Genomic DNA, 25874 nt, shown 5'->3' on the forward strand with positions numbered 1-25874 from the left:
ACAACAGGCTCATTGTACAAAGGACAGGAAGATACAAGGAAAGAAAGAAATCCATGATTCCATAACAGAACAGCCATCGTTAACATCTCAGTTTTTTTCCTAGTTTTTTCTTTTCTTTCCTTTGGTTTTGTTGTTTTGTTTTTTGACAGTCTCCCTCTCTTGCCCAGGCTGGAGTACAGTGGCTCAGTCATGACTCTCTGCAGCCCCAAACTCCTGGCTCAAGCAATCCTCTTGCCCCAGCCTCCTGAGTAACTGAAACTACAGGTGTGTACCACCACACCTGGCTAATTTTTAAATGTTTTGTAGAGATAGGGTAGATGGGGTCTTGCTGTGTTGCCCAGGCTGGTCTCAAACTCCTGGCTTCAAGCAGTCCTCTCACCTCTGCCTTCCAAAGTGCTGAGATGACACGTGGGAGCCGCTGTGCCCTAGCTTATTTTCAATATAGTTTATCATCAAGGTATGCAATTCTGTGTTCTGATTGCTTTCCTTTTAATGACACAAACTAAGATGTTCTACTCTGCGTATTAGTTCTCTGGCAAGTAGCAGAATTGTGGAATGTGTTCCTAAAACTAAGACGTATCTTGATCACATGACAGAGGCCGATACATCTTTAAAAGATAAGTTTGGAAGTGAAACAGAGACTAGAACAGATATTTGTCACACCCATGTTCTATTTTATTTAGTTTTTAGAGACAGAGTCTGGCTCTGTTGCTCAGGCTGGAGTACAGTGGTGCAATCATAGTACACTGTAACCTCAAACTCCTGGGCTCAAGCGATCCTCCCACCTCAGCCTCCCGAGCAGCCAGGACTACAGATGTGTGCCATCACACCTGACTAATATTTCAAAAAAAATTGTTGTAGAGATAAAGTCTTGCTGTGTTGGCCATGCTGGTCTCAAACTCCTGGCCTTGAGTGGTCCTCGCGTCTCAGCCTCAGCAGCTGGGATTGTAGTCATGAGCCACTGCATCCAGCGCATGCCCATGTTTACATCAGCATTGTTCACAATAACAAAGAGGTGAGAGCAACCCACGTTCCATGGAGGGATGAACACATAAGCAAAATGTGGCCCAGTCACGGCGGAATATTATGCAGCCTTAAAAAGGGAGGACATGTTGACATGTGCTACAACATAGGTCAGCCCTGAAGACAGTGTTCTGAGTGAAATAAACTAGACATAAAAAGGCAAATACTGTATGATTCCACTCATATGAGGTCTCTAGAATAATCACACTCAGAGAGACAGAAAGTAGGATGGAGGTGGCCAGGGGCTGAGGAGAGAGAGAGGGGAGCTGGTGTTTAAGTTGGGACACAGTTTCAATTGGGGAAGATGGGAAAATTCTGGGGCTGGATGGTGGCGATGGCTGCACAACTCTGCGTGTGGTTATGCCCTGGACTGTGCGCCCAGTGGGCAAGATGGACACTTGTGTGATGTGTTTTGCTACAGTAAAACAAAAAGCAGAGGGTGAGAGTTGGAGCCGAGGTCCCTGGCTTCTGTCTGCCTCAGTCTTGGTGGATTCTTTCTTCTGTCTCCCCAAGTTTTCCCTCTGATCCCTCACCCGGCTTCTCTGGGTGAAGACCAGCCTGCTTCTCACCACCCCCTTCTCTCTTGCGTCTGCATCCCCCCAACATTCACACACATGCACGCACGCACACCCTCCCCTTGAGCTCTAGATTTGAGGGTCTGGGTACAGGAGGGTCCGAGCTGGGAGACCTCTCCATTGCAGCAACAAACGTGTCACAAACAAGTTGTCCTGCAACTAAGACTCATCCGGGGTGGAGGCTGGGAAGGACCTGGCCCCAGTGCCGCTGGCGGCCTTTCCATCCCTGGGCCGAGTTGGCTGGGGGAATGAGAGGCCTCCGAAGTCTCGGGCCGACCCCTTCCCCAGACTGCCCAGGCCAGGAGTCCATGCCAGCACTCTGTGTTTCATCGAAAGTCCAAAGCTACCAGCAGAGCAATAGGCCCTGAGCGGGAGAGCTGGAATGTGGCCTTGGGGCTGCAGGCTGGCCCCTGCCTGGCACGTCTCCCAGTGTCAGGCTCTGTTCCCCTTCTAGGCTTTTGCCCCACCAGACTGAGAATCGGAGCCTGGGTGTGGGGCCAGGGGGAGCTGGAGGAGGGTGCAGGACCGCCCGATGCTTCCCTATCTTAGCTGGGCGACTTCCAAATGCTGTGAAGATCGCCTTCTAGTCCAGTGTCCGGGGCCAGGGCAGAGGGCTGAGCCAGACAGGGCAGTGCCCTTCCCAGCCCCCCAGGGTCCTCACTTGCTTCACAGAGCATTAGCTGGACAGGCCATTGGGCCCCACAGACCCACCTGTCACCACAGTTCCAAACATGGGTGGGGCGGTGCCCAGCAGGGTCTCCGACTCCAGGACACAGTGCACGGCGGTGCCGGGCACCTGCCCCAGCCCCATCCCTAGGACACTTGGTCCTTCTGTGTCACACCTCTGTTCTCCCCGGGGCTGCAGGGGATTTTCTTTGGAAACTACCTGTAGTTGAGTGTCGTAAAAATTTATCCAATCTTATTTAGAAAATCTAACCAGTTCTTCCTTCTCAAAAACAAAACAAAGCAAACACAAAGACCTTGAACAGCTGTGGAATGGCTTGTCGTAAGCCGAAAAGGAGAAAAGGCCACAGGCACAGCACGACGCCAACTTCGGGGCTGGCTTATTCTAGAATCTAGACTATTATTTTTTTGCTCATATGTTATCTCTAAAACACCACCAGCTCCCCTAGGATTCTGTTTACTAATTGCTTCCCATGCACCTGTCTCTCACAAGGAATAGAATGCTTGCAGTCCGGTGCCCCAGCCCCAGCCTGAAGCTGGGCATGTGGCTGGCACCATGGTAGATGGCGGTGAAAACGAATCTGGCAGGGCGAGGTGCACTTTGGGAGGCCGAGGTGAGTGAATCACCTGAGGTCAGGAGTTTGAGACCAGCCTGGTCAAAAAAAAACCCAAAAAACTATACAGTTTTGAAAACTGGAATCTTTACATGGCAAGCATGAGCATCACTGGAGAAGCTATTTAATTTATATTTTCTTGTATTTTTGAGACAGAATCTCACTCTGTTGCCCAGACTGGAGTGCAGTGGCACCATCTCGGCTCACTGCAACCTCCACTTTCTGGGTTCAAGTGATGCTCATACCTCAGCCTCCCGAGTAGCTGGGATTATAGGTGCCCGCTGCCACCCTGGCTAATTTTTGTACTTTTAGTAGAGACAGGATTTTGCGATATTGACCAGGCTGGTCTTGAACTCCTGAGCTCAGGTGATCTGCCCGCCTCCCAAAGTGCTAGGATTATAGGTGTGAGCTACCACACCCGGCCTGGAGAAGCTTTTTAAACACTGCACAGGCAGAAGCCCCATCCTGGCAGTTCTGTTTTAATCGGTATGGGATGGGGTTGACACAATGGGTAGTTTTAAAGTTCCTTGGTGATTCTTTTTTAAAATTTTTTGTTTTGTGAGATGGAGTCTTACTCTTGTTGCCCAGACTGGAGTGCAATGGTGTGATACCGGCTCACTGCAACCTCTGCCTCCCAGGTTCAAGCAACTCTCCTGCCTCAGCCTCCTGAGTAACTGGGATTACAGGCTCCACCACCACGCCTGGCTAATTTTTATATTTTTAGTACAGATGGGGTTTCACCACATTGGCCAGGCTAGTCTCAAACTCCTGACCTCCGGTGATCCGCCTGCCTCGGCCTCCCACCGAAGTGCTGGAATTATAGGTGTGAGTCACTGTGCCCAGCCTTTTTTTTTTTTTTTTTACTTCCAGAGAGGGGTTCTTGCTTTGTTGTCCAGGCTGGTCCCAAACTCCTGGGCTCAAGTGATCCTCCCGTCTTGGCCTCCCACAGTGTTGAGATGACAGGCATGAGCCAGTGTGCCCGGCCTCCCTCATGGCTCTTAAGTGCCACGGGTGTTGGACATTGATCTCCATCACGGTCAGGCTTAGTTATCAGCTTTACATGTTCACTCTTTTTCTCCCCCAAGATTATTTAGCAAATGAGACTGGATCTCAATTTATTGAAACCCAGACACAAAAACCCTGATTTAAATAACCAGGAGGCCCTGTTTCTATTTTCCACAAGGACACTAGAGGAAGAAGCACTCAGGTGACCACAGCACACCCCTTGAGGGCTTCTGTGACCTTGAGACACATCCCTATCTGCCCACAAGGACTCACTTCTTTCCCTGTTCTTCTCCTTTGATCCCTCTGCTGGGGGCGGATTACAGAAAACTGCTGGCTTCCTCTGTAATCTCTTTACAAGGCCCCTTGGGGTGGGCTGTTCCAAGCTAGTTCCGCTAGCTTATCTGCTTACTCACAGTGGCAGGAGGGTTAGCCACTAAGCCGTTTATCAGTCACTGATAACTTCACGTGAGGGTCACATTCTATTCTGAAAACACGTTTTGATAAGGATAGAGAGAACATACCTTGGACACAGGCCACCGCAGGGGTGAGGAGACAGCAGAGGGACACCAGGGCCTCCCACTGGCTCACCTCTGGTCTCGCCCCCTTCCACTGGATGCTGCCAGACCTGTGGTCCAGCCAGGGGCTCAGCTGGGTCACTACCTGGCGCTCATGCCCTCACCCACTTATACCAGATCGGTATTTCCTCCCCTTCTCTAATTTTTTTTTTTTTAACCTGGAGTTTGCTCTTGTCACCCAGGCTGGAGTGCAGTGGTGAGCTCTGGGTTCACTGCAACCTCCGCCTCATGGTTCAAGTGATTGTCCCACCTCAGCCTCCCTAGTAGCTGGAATTACAGGTGCCTACCACCATGTCCATCTAATTTTTGTATTTTTAGTAGAGATGAGGTTTTGCTATGTTGGCCAGACTGGTCTCAAACTCCTGACCTCAGGTGATCCACCTGCCTCAGCCTCCCAAAGTGCTGGGATTATAGGCATGAGCCACCGTGCCCAGCCCCCTCCTCTAATTTTAAGAACTCAGACCCCTCTCCCAGCGGTACAAAGTCTTCCTGATTGGGAAGAGCAGGAACCTTGGCAGCCCCAGTAGAACTGCTGGTGACCATCTGGCTGTCAGAGATGCAGTGAGGTCAGAATAGGAAGGTGTTTGGTGGTGTTTTTGGTGGCATGTGATAGAAAAATCATTAGATATAAAACTATTTTGGTTTTTATTATTAATATGCTAATTAGAAAGTTAGCATTAGAATTTGAATGATATTCATAATATACTTATTAGTTAGGGGTGTTTTTGGCTGTAAGTAACTGGATACTGGACCAGCAATGGCTTTACCCCATGGAACTAATCACCTGACCACATCATGACACATCCTCAGCAAAGGGGGTACATGGGCCCGGTGACGACTCATTCCTGTGCATGGAAGAGAAGATAACTTTTTCTGAAATCAGGGTCTCTGTCTCCCCCCATTAGCCAGTCAAAGTTCATTCAGCTGAGAAGTGTGAAGTGGTCGTAGGTACAGCAATGAACAGTGCGCCCACACGAAGTGAAATTCACCTTCACCTTTCTATCTTTTGTAATTATGACATGATATTTAGTTACCCAGGGAAATTGAATTTTTCATGGATCATTTCAAGAATGGCATTGTGTGTGTGCTGGAGAGTAAATGTATAAACATCATGGTCTTATCTGGCTGCAAGGCCTAGTACCTTTTCTCACTCTTAAAACATTTTTCACTTTTTGTAGAGACAGGGTCTTGCTGTGCTGCCCAGACTGGTCTCAAACTCCCAGTTTCAAACGATCCTCCCACCTCAGCCTCCCATAGTGCTGGAATTACAGGCATGAGCCACTGCACCCAGCCTTTTTTCATTCTTTTTATAATTAAAAGCTATCTTTTAGAAGGTGCTTGTTGAAAAAGTATGTTATAGGAAGAAGATACTGTGGCCGAGACTGCTAGCGTCCCCCCAGTATCCATTCTCCCCTGCTTCCCCAGGCATTTGCCCAGCTGGGAAGCTATGTCACCTCCCAGCATTTGCAGGGAGGTGTGCCGCCATTACTGAAGCTGGCCTGGGAGACCAATGTGGAAGTGAGGTATGGACTTCCAGAAAGTTGTCTCAAAAGTGAAAGGGCGGCTGGGTACGGCGGCTCACACCTGTAATCCCAGCACTTTGGGAGGCCGAGGCGGGAGGATCACTGAAGGCCGGGAGTTCCAGACCAGCCTGGCCAACATGATGAAACCCCATCTCTACTAAAAAACAAAAAAACAAAAAAACCCAGTGTGGTGGCAGGTGCCTGTAATCTCAGCTACTTGGGAGGCTGAGGGAGGAGAATCACTTGAACCTGGGAGGTGGAGGTTGCAGTGAGCTGAGATTGTGCTATTTTACTCCAGCCTGGGCGACAGAACAATACTCCGTCTAAAAAAAAAAAAAAAGAAAAGGCAAGTGCCTTGTCCTATCTCACTTCCTCTTACTGCCAGTAGTAGCTTGGTATTTAAATGGGGTAATAGATGCGGTGTGGCTTATATTATGCTGTCTCATGTACAGCAAGGGATGAGATGGGAGATTTAAGGCAACTACTCTAGGCTGCAATTCTACAAATTACTCATTTCACATGTGGCAGGTCTTACATGTTCAGCAAATGGAAAGTCAAATTTAATGTCTTTGTCATTATCTTTCAGCATTGTTTTTTGAAATATTAATGATGTCTTGATTCATTGTTTATTCAAAATAAGAATTTTTAGCTGTCATCATCTAAGATGTGTTTAAAAACAGGTAAGAATTTTGATTAGAAGTATGCATCTTCCAAAACTGAGGATCATCATTTTGACGTGAATGTGCAGAATTATTACCATTTGTGCTTCTCATGAACTTTAACATTTTAGAGTTTTAGCTGTTTTGAAATGATTCCAGACTTACAGAAAAGTTGCAAAAATAGTGCAGTGTTCCCATGGCACCCTCACCCAGATTCTGCAAGTGTTAACATTTTACTCCATTTATCATTCTCTCTCTCTCTCTCCATTTCTGTCTATCTATCTTCCCGTCCATCTATCCATTTACTTACCTACAAATTATATATACATATATATATATATATCTGTCTCATCTATTTATAAAGAGGAAGAGAGAATATATATATGTAGATACGTGAGTGTGTGTGTGTGTGTGTGTGTGTGTGTGTGTGTGTGTATATCTGAAGACAGAGAGAAATACATGTCATGCCCGGCCCATGTTTTTTTTCTGAACCATTTGAGAGTTATATGCAGACATGATGCCCCTTTGCCCCTAAATACTTCAGGGTATATTTCCTCAAAACAAGCAAAGTATCATGATTGAAATCAGGAAATCAACACGGATGCACTTCTGTTATCTAATATGCAGACTTAAAGTCTCACCAATTTTCCCACTACTGCTCTTTTCCTTTAGCAAAATCAAGAGCAACATTTGGAGTGATCGAAGGTTTCACGCAGGCTCGCAAGCCTTTCATCGAGTGCGTCCTCACTCTTTCCTTTCTCTCGTGGACTTTGTATTTTTGAAAAGTGCAGGCACTGATTATTTAAACCTCTTTTAAAAAGAAGTTTAAAATGCAATAAAAATGTATAACACAAAATTTACCATCTTAATCATTTTTAAATGTACAGTTCAGTAGTGTTCGATATATTCACATCATTGTGCAATAGCTCTCTAAAACTTTTCATCTTATAAAACTGAAACTCTGCACCCAGTAAACAACAATTCGTAATTTCCCCGACCCCTGCCCCTGACGTCCACCATTCTGCTTTCTGTTTCGAATCTATTGTAGTGACCTTGTATAAGCGGAATCATACGCTGTTCTTCTTTCTATATCTGGCCTGCTTCGCTTAGCATAATGTCTTTAAGGTTGACCCCTGGGGTAGCCTGTGACAAATTTCCTTCCTTTTTAAGGCTAATATTCCATTGTCCGTAAATTCCACATTTGGCTCATCCATTCATCTGTCGATGGACATGTTGGTTGCTTTGCCTCTTTGCTATTTTGAATAATGCTGCAGTGAACACAGGTGTGCACGTATCTCTTCAAGAGTCAGGTCATTTATTTTTTGGAATATCCCACAACTCGGGTACATCTGTTGCTTCTTTCTAATTAGCTTTACGATCTGTATGTTTGGCAGGGATGCCCGAATAGTAGTGATGTGCCTGGCACAGACTGGTGAGGTTAACTTTTTTTTGCTGTTGTTGTTTTTTTTTTTTTTGAGACGGAGTTTCACTCTTGTTACCCAGGCTGGAGTGCAATGGCGCGATCTCGGCTCACCGCAACCTCCGCCTCCTGGGTTCAGGCAATTCTCCTGCCTCAGCCTCCTGAGTAGCTGGGATTACAGGCACGTGCCACCATGCCCAGCTAATTTTTTTGTATTAGTGGAGACGGGGTTTCACAGTGTTGACCAGGATGGTCTCGATCTCTCGACCTCGTGATCCACCCGCCTCAGCCTCCCAAAGTGCTGGGATTACAGGCTTGAGCCACCGCGCCCGGCCTTGTTGTTGTCTCTTGAGACAGTCTCGCTCTGTCACCTAGGCTGAGTGCAGTGGTGCAATCTCCATTCACTGCAACCTCCACCTCCAAAGTTCAAGCGCTTCTCCTGCCTCAGCCTCCTGAGTAGCTGGGACTACAGGCATGTGCCACCAAGCCCAGCTAATTTTTGTATTTTTAGTAGAGATGGGGTTTGACCATGTTGGCCAGGCTGATCTCAAACTCCTGAGCTCAAGTGATCTGCCCACCTCCCAAAGCACTGCAATTACAGGCATGAGCCACCATGCCCGGCCTGAGGGTAACTTTTTCACTCGCTTAAGGATGGTGCCCGCCAGTTTTCTCTACTGTTCGGTCACTGTTCTGTCCCTTTGTGATAAGTAAGGATTTTGTGGTGAGATATTTTGAGTCTCTGCAAGTATCTTTTTTTTTTAGACAGAGTCTCACTCTATCACCAGGCTGGAGTGCAGTGGTGCAATCTCGGCTCACTGCAACCTCTGCCTCCTGGGTTCAAGCAATTCTACTGCCTCAGCCTCCCGAGTAGCGGGGATTACAGGTACCCACCACCATGCCTGGCTAATTTTTGTATTTTTAGTAGAGACGGGGTTTCACCATGTTGGCCAGGCTGGTCTTAAACTCCTGGCCTCAAGTGATCCACCTATCTTGCCCTTTCAAAGTGCTGGGATTACAGGCGTGAGCCACTGTGCCCGGCTGCAAATATCTTGTTTGTTATCAAGCTTCCACCCACTTGATGATTCTTGTGTGAAACAATTACTCCTACAGTGATTACCCAGGGATGACCTACAGATTCCGTCATTTCTTCTACACTCATTTGTTGGCATTCTACTCTAAGGAAAAGCTTTCCCATCTCCTGCACTCATTCATTCATTCACTTTATGCACAGTTGAGGGTTCATGGGTTCCTGTGTTTCTCTCGGTTATAGTCTGTTACTATCATTATTCATTTTGTTGTTTACATTGTACAGGATTTTTGGTGCAGTGGCTCACACCTGTAATCCAGCACTTTGGGAGGCTGAGGTGGGGGGATTGCTTGAGGCTGGGAATTTGAGACCAACCTGGGCAACATAGTGAGACCCTATCTAAAAAAAAGAAAAAAAAATCCACAACAAAACAGATTGTACCAGATTTGGCCAGTGGGAACCCTTTAGAATAGGATACGTCTTTCTTGACATATCCACATCGTCTTCCCATTAACTTCTATTTCAACATCAGAGGTTTCTGTGCTTCCTGTCCCTATTTATTTTGGAGTTAGGGTCTTGCTCTGTCACCCAGGCTGGAGTGCAGTGGTGCAATCTTGGCTCAGTGCAACCTCTGCCTCCCCGGTTCAAGGAATTCTGGTGCCTCAGCCTCCTGAGTAGCTGGATTATAGCCATCCGCCAACACACCCAGCTAATTTTTATACTTTTTGTAGAGATAGAGTTTCTTCATATTGGCCAGGCTGGTCTCAAATTCTGGGCTCAAGGGGTCCTCCCACTTGGGCCTCTGAAAGTGCTGGGATTACAGGAGTGAGCCACCACACCCAGCTAGCTTCCTGTCTTTATTTTATTTTTTTAAATTTATTTGTAATTATTTATTTTTGAGATGGAGTCTCACTCTGTCGCCCAGGCTGGAGTGCAGTGGCACAATCTCAGGTCACTGCTACCTCCGCTTCCCAGGTTCAAGCAATTCTCTGCCTCAGCCTTCCGAGTACCTGGGATTACAGGTGTACGCCACCACACCCAGGTAATTTTTTTGTATTTTTAGTAAAGATGGTGTTTCACCATGTTGGCCAGGCTGGTCTTGAACTCCTGACCTCATGAGTTCAGGCATTACAGGTGTGAACCACCGCCTGGCCCCTGTCTTTAAACAGTGACCAATTATGGGTACACGACATACTAAATAACAAAGATTAAATCTATTTCAGCTGCCAATTGGCCAAACACCAAAGGCTGCCACAGGAAAATTATTTAAAGATACATTTGTTAAAAAATACATTGATTGATTAAGAAATTAGAAATTGAAACAGAACTATTTCTACTTGGGGTGTGAACCCCATATGACACTCTGAATTCACACCAGCAGGGACCGCTCAAGACCCACTGCATGCCCAGGGCCTTGACAAAGGAATGCCCTACCCAGTCTAGGGCTCCTAGCCCCCAGACTACCCAAGTTGGTCAAATGTATGCCTAGATGCTGGATCAGCAGTTTCACTTAATACAGCAGTTCTGGACTCAGAGACTTTTACACAGAGGTGAACCCTGAGATCATTCTGAACTTGAGGTGCAGAACAGCGTTTTGTGCAGTCACAGAGTTGCTGAGAGGCAGAGCTGGGATGGGGGCTCCAGCCCCCACCAGAATCACAGGATCCTTATGTGCAGGGCTAGTCAGAGGCCAGCGAGTTGGATTTGCAGCTGTTGGGGAAGTCCCTCTGGAACGTCTTTGATGGGCAGGCATCTGGCTGCTACATTTGCCATCTCTCTGGCTCGCTGCTGTCCACTGTACAGGGAAGGTGTCTCCTTCTACCTGCAAATCAGATCTGGTTTCTGTTCACAGGAGCAATGGGACGCAAGGCAACCCCCGTGGACTCGTCAGTGGCTCTCACCTCCTCTCACAGCCTCGTCCTTTCTCCCGGTCTCACTCATTTGTTTCTTTTTTTGAGATGGAGTCTTGTTCTGTCACCAGGCTGAAGTGCAGTGGCACAATCTCGGCTCACTGCAACCTCTGCTTCCTGGGTTCCAGCGATTCTCCTGCCTCAGCCTTTTAAGTAGCTGGGATTACAGGTGCACACCACCATGCCCTGCTAATTTTTGCATTTTTAGTAGAGACGGGGTTTCACCATGTTGGCCAGTCTGGTCTCGATCTCTTGACCTCGTAATCCTCCCACCTCAGCCTCCCAAAGTGCTGGGATTGCACCGCGCCTGGCCCTCCCTGTCATGCTCTTTAGCCATTTCTCACGGGGATGGTTTCCAGCTGGCTTGAACACCCTGGTCACTGTTCCCTGGGGGTAGATGAGTTTATGAAGACCAAACTGGATATGAGCGAAAGCACTCTTGAAAAAACTATATTCAACCAATCCCTAGATGAGCATTTTTTTAACTGTCTAGGCCCACCTCAGATGTCTGAATAGATTTCCTCTGATCAATGACATTCCCCCCCCCCAACACACACACACACACACACACACACACACACCACGATCCAGTCTCAACACTGGTGATTATAGACCGTCGCATTCTCTCATCTGAACCCTACACGTTGATCTAGCCCAGCCGGGAGGTTTCTTAACATCTCGTCAGCAGCCCTCATCGCTATCCAAAAGCTGCCTTTTTTTTTTTTTTTTGGCTTGATTTGGCTCTATTTTTAGAATGTTTTCCACTGGGAGAAGGAAGAAATATGAGGGAACAGAGCAGGGAGAGGTGCCAGCTATTGCCAGCCTAGGGTTGCTCCACGGCATGCGTCTACACTGCAGTCACAGTCTGGCCCCAGTGGCTTACCCGGCCGTACTTCCCATACCCAGCAGAACGTGGTCGGGGTTCCAGTTTCTGTTCTCCCCAGTGCTGAGTTAGGAAACTCAGTGGTTTGGACATTGACTCTTCCCCTCACTCGTGTGTGTGTGTGTGTTTGTGTGTGTGTGTGTGTGTGTGTGTGTGTGTGTATGTTGGGGGATGGCCATGATCTGCTGGGGAAACCAATGGGTGAAAATCAAATCATAGAGCAGCCAAAATAACAGGGAATCTATTTGGACATCTGGGATGGACCCGCAACTTACAAAAAATGCTCATCGAGGGACTGGTTAACCTAACGCTTTACAGTTTTTCCAAAGGTGCTTTTGTTCATACCCAGGTTGGTCTTCATAATGCCCTCTCCAGCAAGGTGGGGTTGCTATTCTCATTCTCCAGATGATTTTACCGTGAATGGCCGTCCATCCACCTCAGAGCCCTGTGGTTCCTGCAGGATGTATGGAAGCAGCCTCCAGCTCATGATGTGAGCCAGGACTCGCTCCTACTTAGGATTATATGTTGAGGTTGGACATGAGCTGACGCGTGTAATGCCAGCACTTTGAAAGGCAGGAGAATTGCTTGAGGCCCAGAGTTTGAGACCAGCCTGGGCAACATAATGAGACCTTTGTCTCTACAAAAACAAAATATAAAAATTAGCTGAGTGTAGTGGCATGTGCCCATAATCCCAGATACTCAGAAGGCTGACGTGGGAGGACAGTTTGAGCCCACAGACCCTAGGCTGTACTGGAGTTGTATGATTGCACCACTGCGCCGAAGCCTGGGCAAATCAGCCAGACCCTGTCTCAGCAAAACAAAACAAAACAAAAAAGGATTATATATCGATGAGTTGAATCATTGCAAATGTAAACATTCATTCATCAAGCAAGCATATACTGAACACCTTCCCCGTGTTGGACACTGTGGTAGGGTCTGGTGATTCAAAGATGAACAGCTGCCCCTGTTTCTAAGGTGCTTATAGTCCAGTGATTACTCCCGGGTTTCTATTAATATTTGTATTTCACTGAGAACAATAGGAACCAGTGGTCTCTGCCACTTGGGAAGCGGAAGAGATGCTTAGACAGATAAGGTGTAGAGAGGGTCAGAACCCGTGTTGAGGTTCTAACTCCCAAGCCATGTCCCCAGCCACACACCGCACAGTCAGTGTCTTGCCTTCCCATTCCTATTGGATAAGCTTTGGAGATAAGACAAGCCTGGCTGATTGTGGCTGAGTCTGTAAACCTTGTTATGCAGAGGTAACCCGGAATTGCTTCTTGAGTCCCTGCTTATTTCAGCTCTTGACATCACAAGATGAATTCCCTCTTTAGTGAATTGCACAGAGTTTTGAAAACTATGCTTCTGCTGCTCTAAAGTACAGGAGTGGGCTCCTTAGCCTGAAGGATGCGTGTTTTAATGGGATGTGACAGCTGCTTTCAAACATTTGAGGGTGAGCAACTGTTGTTGGAGGGGGTGCCCGGCTTGTCCCATGTCCAGCAACAGAGATACAAGGGGCGGATGTTCCAGGAAAATCCGCTCGGCTCTGTATGAGCAAATGTCTTTCCAGCCAGTAGCGCCATCTAATAATGGAGCAAACAGCTTGGAGCCAAAGAGCCAGAGGTCCAAGCTGAGGATGCCAGAAGGACTCTTCAGGGTCTTTGTGGATTCATTGGGAAGCTGGCCTGGAGTAACCACCTGATTTGTCCCTTTGCACAGTTTGTCTGGTGCTGCACGTAGACAATTTTACTTTCTTTAGAGAGATGAAGGGCATAGAACACCGACACTCTTCTTATGGCAAAGGTAGGATTCTGCTCCTGTTCCTTTTTTCTTTCTTTCTTTTTTTTTGAGACTGAGTCTTGCTCTATCACCCAGGCTGGAATGCATTGGCACAATCTTGGCTCACTGCAACCTCCACGTCCTGAGTTCAGGTGATTCTCCTGCCTAAGCCTCCAGAGTAGCTGGGATTACAGGCACCTGCCACCACGCCTGGTTAATTTTTATATTTTTAGTAGAGACGGGGTTTCACCATGTTGGCCAAGCTGGTCTTGAACTCCTGAGCTCAAGTGATCTGCCTGCCTCGGCCTCCCAAAGTGCTAGGATTACAGGCGTGAGCCACTGTGCCCTGCCTCCTGTTCTTTTCCATTTCCAGCCTCCCAAGTAGTTGGGAGAAGGTGTTGTCAGGGTCATAGAAAACCCTTAGACAGGAGACATGGGGTGGGTGGTTTAGGAATTAGTAGTGGCCATGTTTCCCTAACCCCAGTGGGGCTTTGCCCAGGGCTCTTCCATCGTTTTTTCTAGGCCTCATACACGTCTAGAATTTTCTTCATCTTGTTGTATCTGGGTCTGCCCAGTACAGTCACTGAGAAATTGTCTGGCAAGAAACAAAGCTACTCATGTTCTAGGTCAAATTTCCAGGGCTTAGCATGAAAACAAGTAAGGTCCAGGTGTCCAAGGGCCCCCACAACCCCAACACACCTCCTGGGTGGCTGGCCACATCTGCATGGGTCATTGCCACCCAGGACTCAGACTTTCCTTTAGAATTTGGTTTTGGCGGTGCACCCAGGGAGACTGAGTCACCAGCCAAACTGGTAAGAGAATGCAGATAAACGTGGTTTGCTTCCGGTGAATTACAACTGCCAGCAGAGAGTATTTAGGGGGACACCCCGCGGAATTCTCTTGGAGGAGGAGGTAGGTGGGAGTTAGAGGCTGTTGTGTATGGTGAGGCCGAGAAGGGAGAATTCGGCTACTGTCCTGGCTACTCTGGCAGAGCCAAGGTAGCCTGACACGTGAGTTTCTCAGTCCATTTTACATCCACTCATTCTCATGGCAGATGGTGATCTCTGGGGAGGTGAGAACCCTCACTACTTACTGTGGTGCAGTTGCAGGTGCCAACAGCCTGCTCTTTTTCTACTCTGTCCCGCCCCTTGTTTTCAAGCCTCTGAGAGGAATTTTCCAGAATCACGCTTTTTGGCTCGCCTTCCTCTTTTGCTTTCATAAGGATAAACACTATTTGGGGGAGAGGGCGGGAGATTGAGAGCCAAGGCCGTGAGACACAGTGCAGGCAGGGTGCTGCCTCGTGAGCTCGCTTTTTTTTTTTTTTTTTTTTTGAGACAGGGTCTCGATCTGTTGTCCAGGCTGGAGTGCTCTGGTGCAATCACAACTCACTGCAGCCTCCACCTCCCAGGTTCAAGCGATTCTTCCACCTCAGCCTCCCAAATAGCTGGGACCACAGGCGCCTGCCACACCGGCTAATTTTTTTGTATTATTTTTTGTACAGATGGTGTATTAGTCAGGGTTCCCTAGAGGGACAAAACTAATAGGATATATACATCTATCCTATCCTATCCATCCAGCCTATAGATGCATATATTCTATTAGCTGTGTCCCTCTAGAGAACCCTGCCTATAAAGGGTTATACAAAGATATAAAGGGAGTTTATTAAGGAGTGTTAACCCACACAATCACAAGGTGAGGTCCATAATAGGCCATCTGCAAGCTGAGGAGAAGGAAGCCAGTCCAAATTCCAAAACCTCAAAAGTGAGACACCGACAGGGTAGCCTTCAGTCTCTGGCCGAAGGTCCAAGAGTCCCAAAGCTGAATAACTTGGAGTCCTATGTTTGAGGGCAGGAAGCATCCAGCACAGGAGAAAGATGGAGGCTCAGAGACTAAGCCAGTCTAGTCTTTCCACGTTCTTCTGCCTGCTTTTATTCTGGCTGAGCTGGCAGCTGATTAGGTGGTGCCCACCCAGACTGAGGGTGGGTCTGCCTCTCCCAGTCCGCTGACTCAAATGTGAATCTCCTTTGGCAGCTCCCTCACAGACACACCCGGGAACAAGACTTTGCCTCCTTCAGTCCAATCAACTTGACACTCAGTACTCACATCTCAGATAGGGTCTTGCTGTGTTACCCAGGCTGGTCTCAAACCCCTGTCCTTAAGCAATCCTCCCCACCTCAGCCTCCCAAAGTGCTGGGATTACAGGCCTGAGCCACTGTACTTGGCTTGTTTTAGTCTTTTATACTGCATTTTTACTGTACCTTTTCTTTTTGAGATGGAGTCTTGCACTGTCTCCCGGGCTGGAATGCAATGACACAATCTTGGCTCACTGCAACCTCTGCCTCCCTGGTTCAAGCGATTCTCCTGCCTCAGCCTCCTGAGTAGCTAGAATTACAGGTGCCCGCCACCACTCCCAGCTAATTTTTATATTTTTAGTAGAGATGGGGTTTTGCCATGTTGGTCAGGCTGGTCTTGAACTCCTGAACTCAGATGATCCACCCTCCTTGGCTTCCCAAAGTGCTGGGATTACAGGCGTGAGCCATGGCACCCGGCCTTACTGCACCTTTTGTATGTTTAGATATACGAATTCCTACCGCTGTGTTACAGTTGCCTACAGTCACACGCTGGGCAGGTTTGTAACCCAGGAGCAACAGGCTATACCATGTAGCCTAGATATGTAGCAGGCTACGCCATCTAGGTTTGTGTAAGTTCACTCTGTGATGTTTGCACAATCACAAAATTGCCTAGTGATGCATTTCTCAAAACACATCCCCATCATTAGGCAACATGTGACTGCATTTCTTTTCTTCTTCTTTTGCTTGAACAATAAATCAGGACATCTTAAAACTTTTGAGAAGTACACAAAAAGCCCAAGGCATCCTCCACATCTTTTACAGTTTTTTAAGGAAGAGCAAACATATTTATTATTCCTTAAGTGGAAGTGAATCATCATAAAGGTCTTTATCTCTGTTGCCTTCATGCTGAGTAGACTGGGAAGGAGGAAGGGGGGTTGGTCTTCCTGTCTCAGGGGTGGCAGACACAGAGGAAAGTAGGGGAAGCTGTGTATTCGAGTGTGTTTTTCAAGGGTCAAGTGTATGCGTCTGGCTCTCACGATCTAATATTTTACATGGGAAGCTTATATCTCTGTCTGTCATAAATAAAATGAACTTAAAATTTCCTTTTCTTTTACTGACTTTTTGTTTTACCAATCAAGGTTTTACTATCCTTTGAAATGACTACAGTTGCTTTTATTATTTTCTATTTTCTGGAATAATTTACTTAGATAAATCATCTGAGGTCAGGAGTTCAAGACCAGACTGGCCAACGTGATGAAACTCTGTCTCTACTAAAAATACAAAAAGTAGCCGGGCATAGTGGTGTGCACCTGTAGTCCTAGCTACTTGGGAGGCTGAGGCAGGAGACTCACTAGAACCCGGGAGGTGGAGGTTGCAGTGAGCCAAGATCATGCCACTGCACTCCAGCCTGGGTGACAGAGCATGACTCCATCCCAAAAAGAAAAAAGAACCTGTAATCCCAGCACTTGGGAGGCCGAGGCGGTTGGATCACAAGGTCAAGAGATTGAGACCATCCTGGTGAACATGGTGAAACCCCGTCTCTACTAAAAAGACAAAAAATTAGCTGGGCATGGTGGTGTGTGCCTGTAATCCCAGCTACTCAGGAGGCTGAGGCAGGAGAATTGCCTGAACCCAGGAGGCGGAGGTTGCGGTGAGCCGAGATCGTGCCATTGCACTCCAGCCTGGGTAACAAGAGCGAAACTCCGTCTCAAAAAAAAAAAAAGAAAAAAGAAAAAAAAATTTACTGAGATAAAAATTATTTCCTCTTTGAAATTCTGTTAGAACCCATCCATTAAAACCATCTAGATTGAAATTTTTTCTTTGAAATTAAGATAACTGCTATTTCAATTCCTTTAGTAGCTATTGGTCCATTTGGAGTTTCTGTGTTTAAATCTGAGAGGAACGTTTGCTTATTTACTGTTTTAAAATTTCTTTTACTTATAATTGTTTCCCCTTTCACTAAATTTTTAATTTGCTTTCCTCTTTCTGTTTTTTTTTTTTTTTTAAATGCAGATTCAGTTTCATTTCATAAAACTGTGGGGTTTTTTTGTTGTTGTTAAATTGACCTCTGTGTAGTGGAGGGTGCACACCTTTTCCACAGAGCGCATTGAGGCTCTCAGGTGTGACCCTGGCAGCTTACAGGGGCTTGAGTATCTTTGAGAGGCCGCTTATTGTTACCATGTGCTAAGAAGCACTTTTCAATGTAGGACCATTTGTAAGGTTTTAGTTATTGTTATTCACCTTGATATCAGACTTTTAAAGATTTTTAGTTATTAATCTCCATGATAGTTTCTTAAGATGATTCTTATTTGCATATTATAAATGAATACTAAATAACTCTGTGACCATCACCTAAAACACTTGGATCCCAAATCGTGTTAGCATTGTCATTGAAAAGGAGATTGAACATTGTAGTTGGAACATGATTTATTTATTTATTTATTTATTTATTGTATTATTATTTTTTGAGACGGAGTCATGCTCTTTTACCCAGGCCAGAGGACAATGTCATGATCTCGGCTCACTGCCACCTTCACCTCTCAGGTTCAAACGATTTTCCTGCCTCAGCCTCCTGAGTAGCTGGGATTACAGGTGTGCACCACCATGCCCGGCTAACTTTTGTATTTTTAGTAGAGACAGGGTTTCATCATGATGGCCAGGCTGGTCTCAAACTCCTGACCTCTGGTGATCCACCTGCCTTGGCCTCCCAAGTGCTGGGATTACAGGCATGAGCTACCGCGCATGGTTTAGAACTTGACGTAATTGGGAAAAACTCAGAATACCAGACTAGCTGCAGCTCTCTGGGCCTCAGTTTCATCAATGCTGAGAAAAAAGGGCAAGGGTATGTATGTATGTTTTGGGGAGACGCTATGAAATTCAAAAGTGAATTCTTAATTCTGACAAGGACCATCCCTTGCTTGACTTTTAGCCCTTGGTACAGCAGCTGTCAGTGAATATTTATTGCACGTAAAAAGAAATGAGAGATCTTCGCTTTTGGTTCCATGTGTCCTTGGACTCGGTAGAACAAAACTAAAGAACAATGAAATTTCAACATGAATTCCCAGTTGATCTGCTCCGAGTTACGTGCAAATTTAACATCCCAACACAGACTCGCCCTTAGCCTGTGTGCAGTGTGCTCTTACCCAGCCTCACACTGCTCTCTCAGGTCCCTGTTTGCATTCTAATACGTGGATGTTATTCCCTTTGGTCTTAAGTGGCAAGCTCTTGGGAATGGCAGCCATTTCTTTGTAATAGCCAGCACGGGGCTTAGCATAACACCATGATGACAACCATTGGACCACCACCTCCTTCTTTTGCTCTCAGAACCCAAGATAATTGAGATTCCTTCTGCAGCCTCCTCTGTGCAGTGTCTGAGAACAGCTACTGCTTGTGAGTACCTAATCGATAACCTCTGGGCACCATGAGATGGACAGGCTGGCTCATGTGCCAGGACCATGCATTTCTTGAGTAGGTACCTGTCTTTGAGTCCCTTTCATCTCAGGCTCAACATGCACCTCTGAGAGCACTGACTGCACTCTGTGTGACTCTATTTTGCCATAAGTGTGCAAGTTGGTGACAAAGACATAAAACTATTGATATTCCTCCAAAAATCTCTGTGAAGCTGAGAAATAGAATCACCCCCACCCCAAGTAAAAAGACAGCTTGAGCTTAATTTGGTTTTTCCACAGGTGCAAGATTTGGGCAAATTCTCTTTGTATATGTGAATGTCATTTGCAAGAAGTGGGGCTGTTGCCAACACAGGCAAATCCTTGTAGAGTTCTTGACCACCTTTCTACCAAGCCCTCCCTCCCTCCATGCCTGAATCTACACAACTATGCATTGTTTCTCCAGAATTTGAGCAAACTGAGCTATCACTGGCTTTTAAATTTTAAATTTTATTTTAGGGCTGGGCGCGGTGGCTCACGCCTGTAATCCCAGCACTTTGGGAGGCCGAGGCGGGTGGATCACGAGGTCAAGAGATCGAGACCATCCCGGTCAACATGGTGAAACCCTGTCTCTACTAAAAATACAAAAAATTAGCTGGGCACGGTGGCACGTGCCTGTAATCCCAGCTACTCAGGAGGCTGAGGCAGGAGAATTGCCTGAACCCAGGAGGCGGAGGTTGCAGTGAGCCGAGATCGCGCCATTGCACTCCAGCCTGGGTAACAAGAAAGAAACTCCATCTCAAAAAAAGAGAGAGAGAAAAAAATTTATTATTTTTTTGAGACAGAGTCGCACTTTTGTCACCTAGGCTGGAGTGTAGTGGCACGATCTCAGCTCACTGCAACCTCCGCCTCCCGGGTTCAATCGATTCTTCTGCCTCAGCCTCCTGAGTACCTGGGATTACAGGCACCTACCATCATGCTTGGCTAATTTTTGTTCTTTTAATAGAGACAGGTTTTCACCACGTTGGCCAGGCTGGTCTCAAACTCCTGACCTCAGGTGATCTGCCCTCCTCGGCCTCCCAGAGTGCTGGGATTACAAGCGTGAGCCACCGTGCTTGACCCTAAACTTTTTATTTTGAAATAATGTTAGACTCTCAAGAAGTTGCAAAATAGTACAAGCAGTTCCATGAACCTTTCACCCAGCTTCTTCCAATGGTGACATCTTCTGTGGCTGCAGTAAAATATCAAAACCGGGACACTGATGTTGGTACAATACTGTGAACTCGACTACAGCATATCTGAATTTTAACAAGCACAAATACTGTGAAGTCATAATAGTTTTCTTTTCTTTTTTGTTTTAGACAGAGTTTTGTTCTATTGTCTAGGCTGGAGTACAGTGGTGCGATCTTGGCTCACAGCAACCTCCACCACCCGAGTTCAAGTGATTCTTCTGCCTCTGGACTAGCTGGGAATTACAGGCGTCTGCCACCATGCCCAGCTAATTTTTGTATTTTTAGTAGAGACGGGTTTTGCCATGTTGGCCAGGCTGGTCTTGAACTCTTGACCTCAAGTGATCCGCCTGCCTCAGCCTCTCAAAGTGCTAGGAGGGATTATAGGAGTGAGCCACCGTGCCCAGCCAATAATAACTTTTTTTTTTAAAAACACAAATACTGTACGTCTTGTTACTGGGGGAGGAGACTGACAGGGAGTGTGGAATCCTCTGAAAGCCATAGGCAGGTGTGATTCTGGACATGAAGTGCCAGTAGGCAGCTTTAGGAACCTGGTCTCAGGGGTGTCCTTGAGAAAAGGAAACGTCCACAGGAGATGGAGTGACAGGGTCAGGGCAGAGGGAAATGGAAACTTACCAGAGGGTTTGCTGGGACTAGTTGAGCAATTTGAGTCACTTCACCCAGAGCCAGGCTGTGGCTGCTGCGTGTCCTCCTCACACCCGCTTAATGAGATGCTAAGTCCACTGGATTGGAGAAAAAAGTCTATGATATTTGTAGAAAAATAATAATTTTTTTTGAGACAGAGTCTCCCTTGGGCACCCAGGCTAGAGTGCAGTGGCACAATCTAGGCTCACTGCAACCTCTACCTCCCGGGTTCAAGTGATTCTCCTGCCTCAGCCTCCTGAGTAGCTGGGATTACAGGCATGCATCACCATGGCTGGCTAATTTTTGTATTTTTAGTAGAGTGGGGGTTTCACCATGTTGGCCAGGCTGGTCTGGAACTCCTGTCCTCATGATCTGCCTGCCTCAACCTCCCAAAGTGCTGGGATTACAAGCATGAGCCATGGTGCCTGGCCAGAAAAATTATATATATATATATATATATATATATATATATATATATATATATATATATATATTTAAAAGACTTACTAAAAAGTAGAAGCAGTTTTAGGTTCACAGTAAAACTGAGTGGAAAGTATTGAGATTTTCCCTGTACCCCCTCCCCACACATGCACAGCCCCGCCACTATCAGCATCCCCACCAGAGTGGTGCGTTTGTTACAATCAATGAACCTATCCTGGCATGTCCTTATCACCCAGAGTCCACAGTTCACATTAGGGCTCACGCTTGTTGTACATTCTGTGGGCTCAAATGCATAATCATAGGTATACACTATTACAGCACAGGGTAGTTTTGATGCCCTAAAAATCCTGTGCTTGGCACAGCGGCTCTTGCCTGCAATCTCAGCACTTTGGGAGGCCAAGGTAGGAAGATCATCTGAGCTCACGTGTTTGAGATCAGCCTGAGCAACATAGTGAGACTCCTGTCTCTATTTCATTTAAAAAAATTCCTGTGCTCCACCTATTCATCCCTTTTGCTCCCAACTCTTGGTAACCACTGATTTTTTTCTTGTTCCCATAGTTTTGCTTTTTCCAGAATGTCCTATAGTTGGAATCCTACTGTATGTAGCATTTTCAGAAACTGGCTTCTTTCACATAACAATGTGTGTTTAAAGTTTCTCCATGTCTTTTTTCTTTTCTTTTTTCCCTTTTCACTCTCTCTCTCTTCTTCCTTTTCCCTCTCCCTCTCCCTCCCCCCCACTCTGTCTGTCTCTCTTTTTTTGAGATAGATTATCACTTTGTGACCCAGGCTGGAGTGCAGTGGCACAGTCTTGGCTCACAGGAACCTACCCATTCTGTATTCAAGAGATTCTCGTCCCTCAGCTGGGCAACCCCATGCCAGCTAATTTTTTATATTTTTAGTAGAGATGGGGTTTCACCATCTTGGCCAAGCTGGTCTCGAACTCCTGACCTCAGGTGATCCGCCCACCTCGGCCCCACAAAGTGCTGGGATTACAGGCAGGAGCCACCACGGCTGGCCTCTCCATGTCTTTTCATGGCTTGCTATCTCATTTCTCTTTAGAACTGAATCATACTCCATTGTCTGGATGTTCCAGAGTTTATCCCTTTACCTACTGAAGGACATCTTGGTTGATTCCATATTTTAACAGTTATGAATAAAGCTGGTATAAACATCCGTGTGCATGTTATGAATTGGTTTTTCGAACCCCTGACGTGACATTGTGTGGGTAGTCTTGGTCTCTGTTCCCAATCATGTATGGGTTACAAATAATTGATTAAAATAGAAAACCCCTCCACCGGTCTTTGGCTGCTGCCGATGGAAGGGTTTGGTGGATTCACTGTTTTGTTTGGTGGCTCACTTTTTTCTCTCATACATGGGATTTTTCACAGGAGCAAATAGTGTCACTTGGTGTCTAATGAGCAACTTCTGATTGCTCCCAGCCTGCCATGCTTGTCACCTCTCTCTCTGTCTCCCTCTGGGCAGGGGGTAGACCCTAGCATGGTTTGAACATTTGAACCTGGCTATGGCCGGCACAGGATCATGGAAATGTGGTTGCTTGTGGCTACTGTTACAGCGGCATTTGGGAGCTCTAGTAGGAGTTAGAGGACATTGGCTGGTGCAGAAGTGTGGGAACAAAGGTGATCCTGGAGAAAAACCACTCCACTGTCCTCTCAAGGCTGGACAGAGCTCAGTGCTATGTGAGCAAGCACCTCGCCAGGCACTTGCTTGGAATTTTTTTTTTTTTTTTTTTTTTTTTTTTTTTTTTTTTTGCGCGACAGCGTCTCACTCTGTCACCCAGGCTGGAGTGCAATGGTGCGATCTTGGCTCACTGCAACTTGTCTCTCCTGGGCTCAGGTGATCCTCCCACCTCAGTCTCCAAAATAACTGGGACCACAGGTGTGAGTCACCACGCCCAGCTATTTTTTCAATTTTTTTTTTTTTCTTTCGCAGAGATGGGGTTTCACCATGTTGCGCAGGCTGGTCTCTTAACTCCTGAGCTCAAGCAATTCGTCTGCCTCGTCCACCCAAAGTGTTGGGATTACAGGTGTGAGCCACTGCACTGGCCAGGATCATTTTCAGTAATTGCCCTGCTAATGTCTCATTCTACTCAGGGAAGGTCCTTCCCTGGTCTTTCCTTTCCAAACAGCTTAATTGTTGTGGGTGAGTCTGAATCACAGCCTGATCAGCTCCTAAATTAGATTCCACTCAGCACCCTGGGGTTAGGGTGGCCGTATAATGGGTCTCCTAGGGAGCTATCTATCAGCTGTCTGTGTCAAGTAGCGGGCGAGGGGAACCAAACCCAGCAAATCCTGCTTCTAATTGGCTTTCTTCCTTGATCTCTGACCTGGTTCCTTGACTTCTCTAATCTCAACTCCCTTTACTTCTTCCCATAAAGCAAGTGGGACTGACTAGGCAGTCCTGAAGCTTCCTTCTGTCTTTCACAGGTTCTAGGACCGTGACTCAGGATCTTAGAGAAATTAATCTGCGCTATCCTTGGCGTTGTTGTAGCTGTAAAAGAATCATTGTATTAGAGGAACGTTTACATGATTGGGGGCGTTTTCTGAAGGACTGCCTTTGTGATACCCAGGTTAGGAGCAGGGAAGATGGCGAAGCCCTAGTTGGACATTTGGGGTAAGATGGGGCATTAGCAGAGCTGGGAAGGAGTTAGGAGGATGTCCAAACTAGTAAACTCTGAACCAGTCAATTACCAAAATACAGTTGCAGCTGGGTTGTTTGTGATTTTGTAGTGAGTAAAGCAGATCCGTCTCTCGTGAGGGCTCTACCCTATCTCACCTAGAGCTGTAAAGGCTACCAGGAGTTCTAGCTGGCCATTAAAACAAAACAACGAAAGCAAGTGTGCATTTGTCCTTGTCCCCCACGCACCCCCAGTTTGCACTTAGATGTAAGGAGCGGAAGGGGGTTGAGTTAACTTCCTTTTGGCTGCTGCATAGCAAGTGCAGGAGGAGAATGGGGAAGAACATAGTCTTCCCTCCGGACTCGCAAAGCTTTATTGACAGGCAGAAAAAGTGCCCAGTTTGCGAAAGCTCAGCTGGACCTCCGGGACATCAGCTCCCTGTGCCCTCAGAGCTGGCCGCTGTCAGATCTATCTAGGTCAGGAGATTAGTGATGTCCCCCTGCTGGGGCAGACGCCGTCTCTCTGCTCTCCCCAAGAGCTGAAACCAGCAATGTGTTTGCAAGCTTGGAGGGAGTGTGGCAGAAGGCCCCCTGGTCCGCTTGCTTGGCCTGCAGGTGTGCAAAATCGGTGGGCAAGCAGCGGGCGCGCAGGTGCATCGTCGTTCCCCGGGAACCGCGGGCGCTCTTTGCAGGGGTGCAGCCGCCCTAGCCAACCCCGGCGAACCCCAGGGCGGGAACTCGTCCCGGTGGCGCGGGCGCTCGCGGCCTGCAGTCTTTTTCTTCTGGCCAGCCCACTCTTATTTCAGGAGCGGAGTGGGACTCTCCTCTGGCATGTGCTCCCACTGCAGAAAAACAAGTCCAAATGCAACGCATCGGGTTTCTGAACAGCCGCCCGAGCGCGGAAACCAGGCGGTCAGCAAAGCTGTCGCGGGAGCAGGGGCTCTGCGAGGGCGGAGAGGGGGTCGGGGTGCTGGAGTGGGGGTCGAGGCGGGGGTGGGGGGTCCGGGGGTGGGGCTGGGCACAGGCCAGGTGGCCCACGCTGCGCGTTCCGGGGCCCCTCGGCAGGCGGCGGGGCGGGAGGAGTGGAGGCCCGGGCGGGGCGGGCGCGCGGGGCGGGAGTCGCCGCCTGGGCGCGGGCGCCCTCCCGGCGGAGCATGCGGGACGTGAGCGACGTGTGGCAGCCTCTGCGCAGACTTTTCCGCGGCGGTGTCGGTTTCAGCGAGCGCCGCCTTCCCTCCAATCACGGCCCAGCCTCAAGGCCAAGTGTGCACCTCTCGGCCAGGCGGCGCGGCGCTCCTGTGCTGAGGCTCCGTTTGCAGAAATCACATCCAGGTCGTGCCCTAGCGCGGGCGGCGTTCCCCACCAAGAGCAGCTCAGGTCTTCCCCGCACGCCTCTGGCCAGACTCCACGACTGTCACAGGTCGTGAGCTGGTGCAAACTGCGAGGGCCGAGGGGACGAGTCACGAAAACACCAAAAAGTGGGGAGGCTGAGCTGCAGGGTGTGCGGGACAAGGGTGTGAATTTTAGGGGTCTGCATGAGGGGCCACCCCCAATAGTGTTCCCTCGACTTAGGTAATGAACAAATTGCAGGTGGAAATGGGTCTAGTTGTATTCATTCTTCTACTCCGGGCGATAAAGGTTTATTGAATGGTGTACATGGTGAGTGTGAAAACCAAGATGCCAGCCTCCCCGCCGCCCCAGGCCACTCCAGTCCAGCTCCCCGGGGCTTTCCCGCCCCTCCTTGTGCCCAACACCGCAGAACTCTCCAGGTTCCCGGTCTTAGGGCTAGGGGA

The 25874-nt window shown here is 47.7% G+C and overlaps 1 protein-coding gene across 6 annotated transcripts in view; it reads left to right on the forward strand.

Moving 5' to 3' along the window:
* PFKFB3 (6-phosphofructo-2-kinase/fructose-2,6-biphosphatase 3) overlaps positions 1 to 25874 on the forward strand; it is an 80749-nt gene that overhangs the window by 24530 nt on the left and 30345 nt on the right. The gene's annotated exons all lie outside the window — the stretch shown is intronic.

This window comes from Aotus nancymaae, unplaced genomic scaffold (genome assembly GCF_030222135.1).
Source record: "Aotus nancymaae isolate 86718 unplaced genomic scaffold, 86718_ANA_hifiasm-v0.15.2.pri h1tg000083l, whole genome shotgun sequence".
Lineage (NCBI taxonomy): Eukaryota > Metazoa > Chordata > Mammalia > Primates > Aotidae > Aotus > Aotus nancymaae.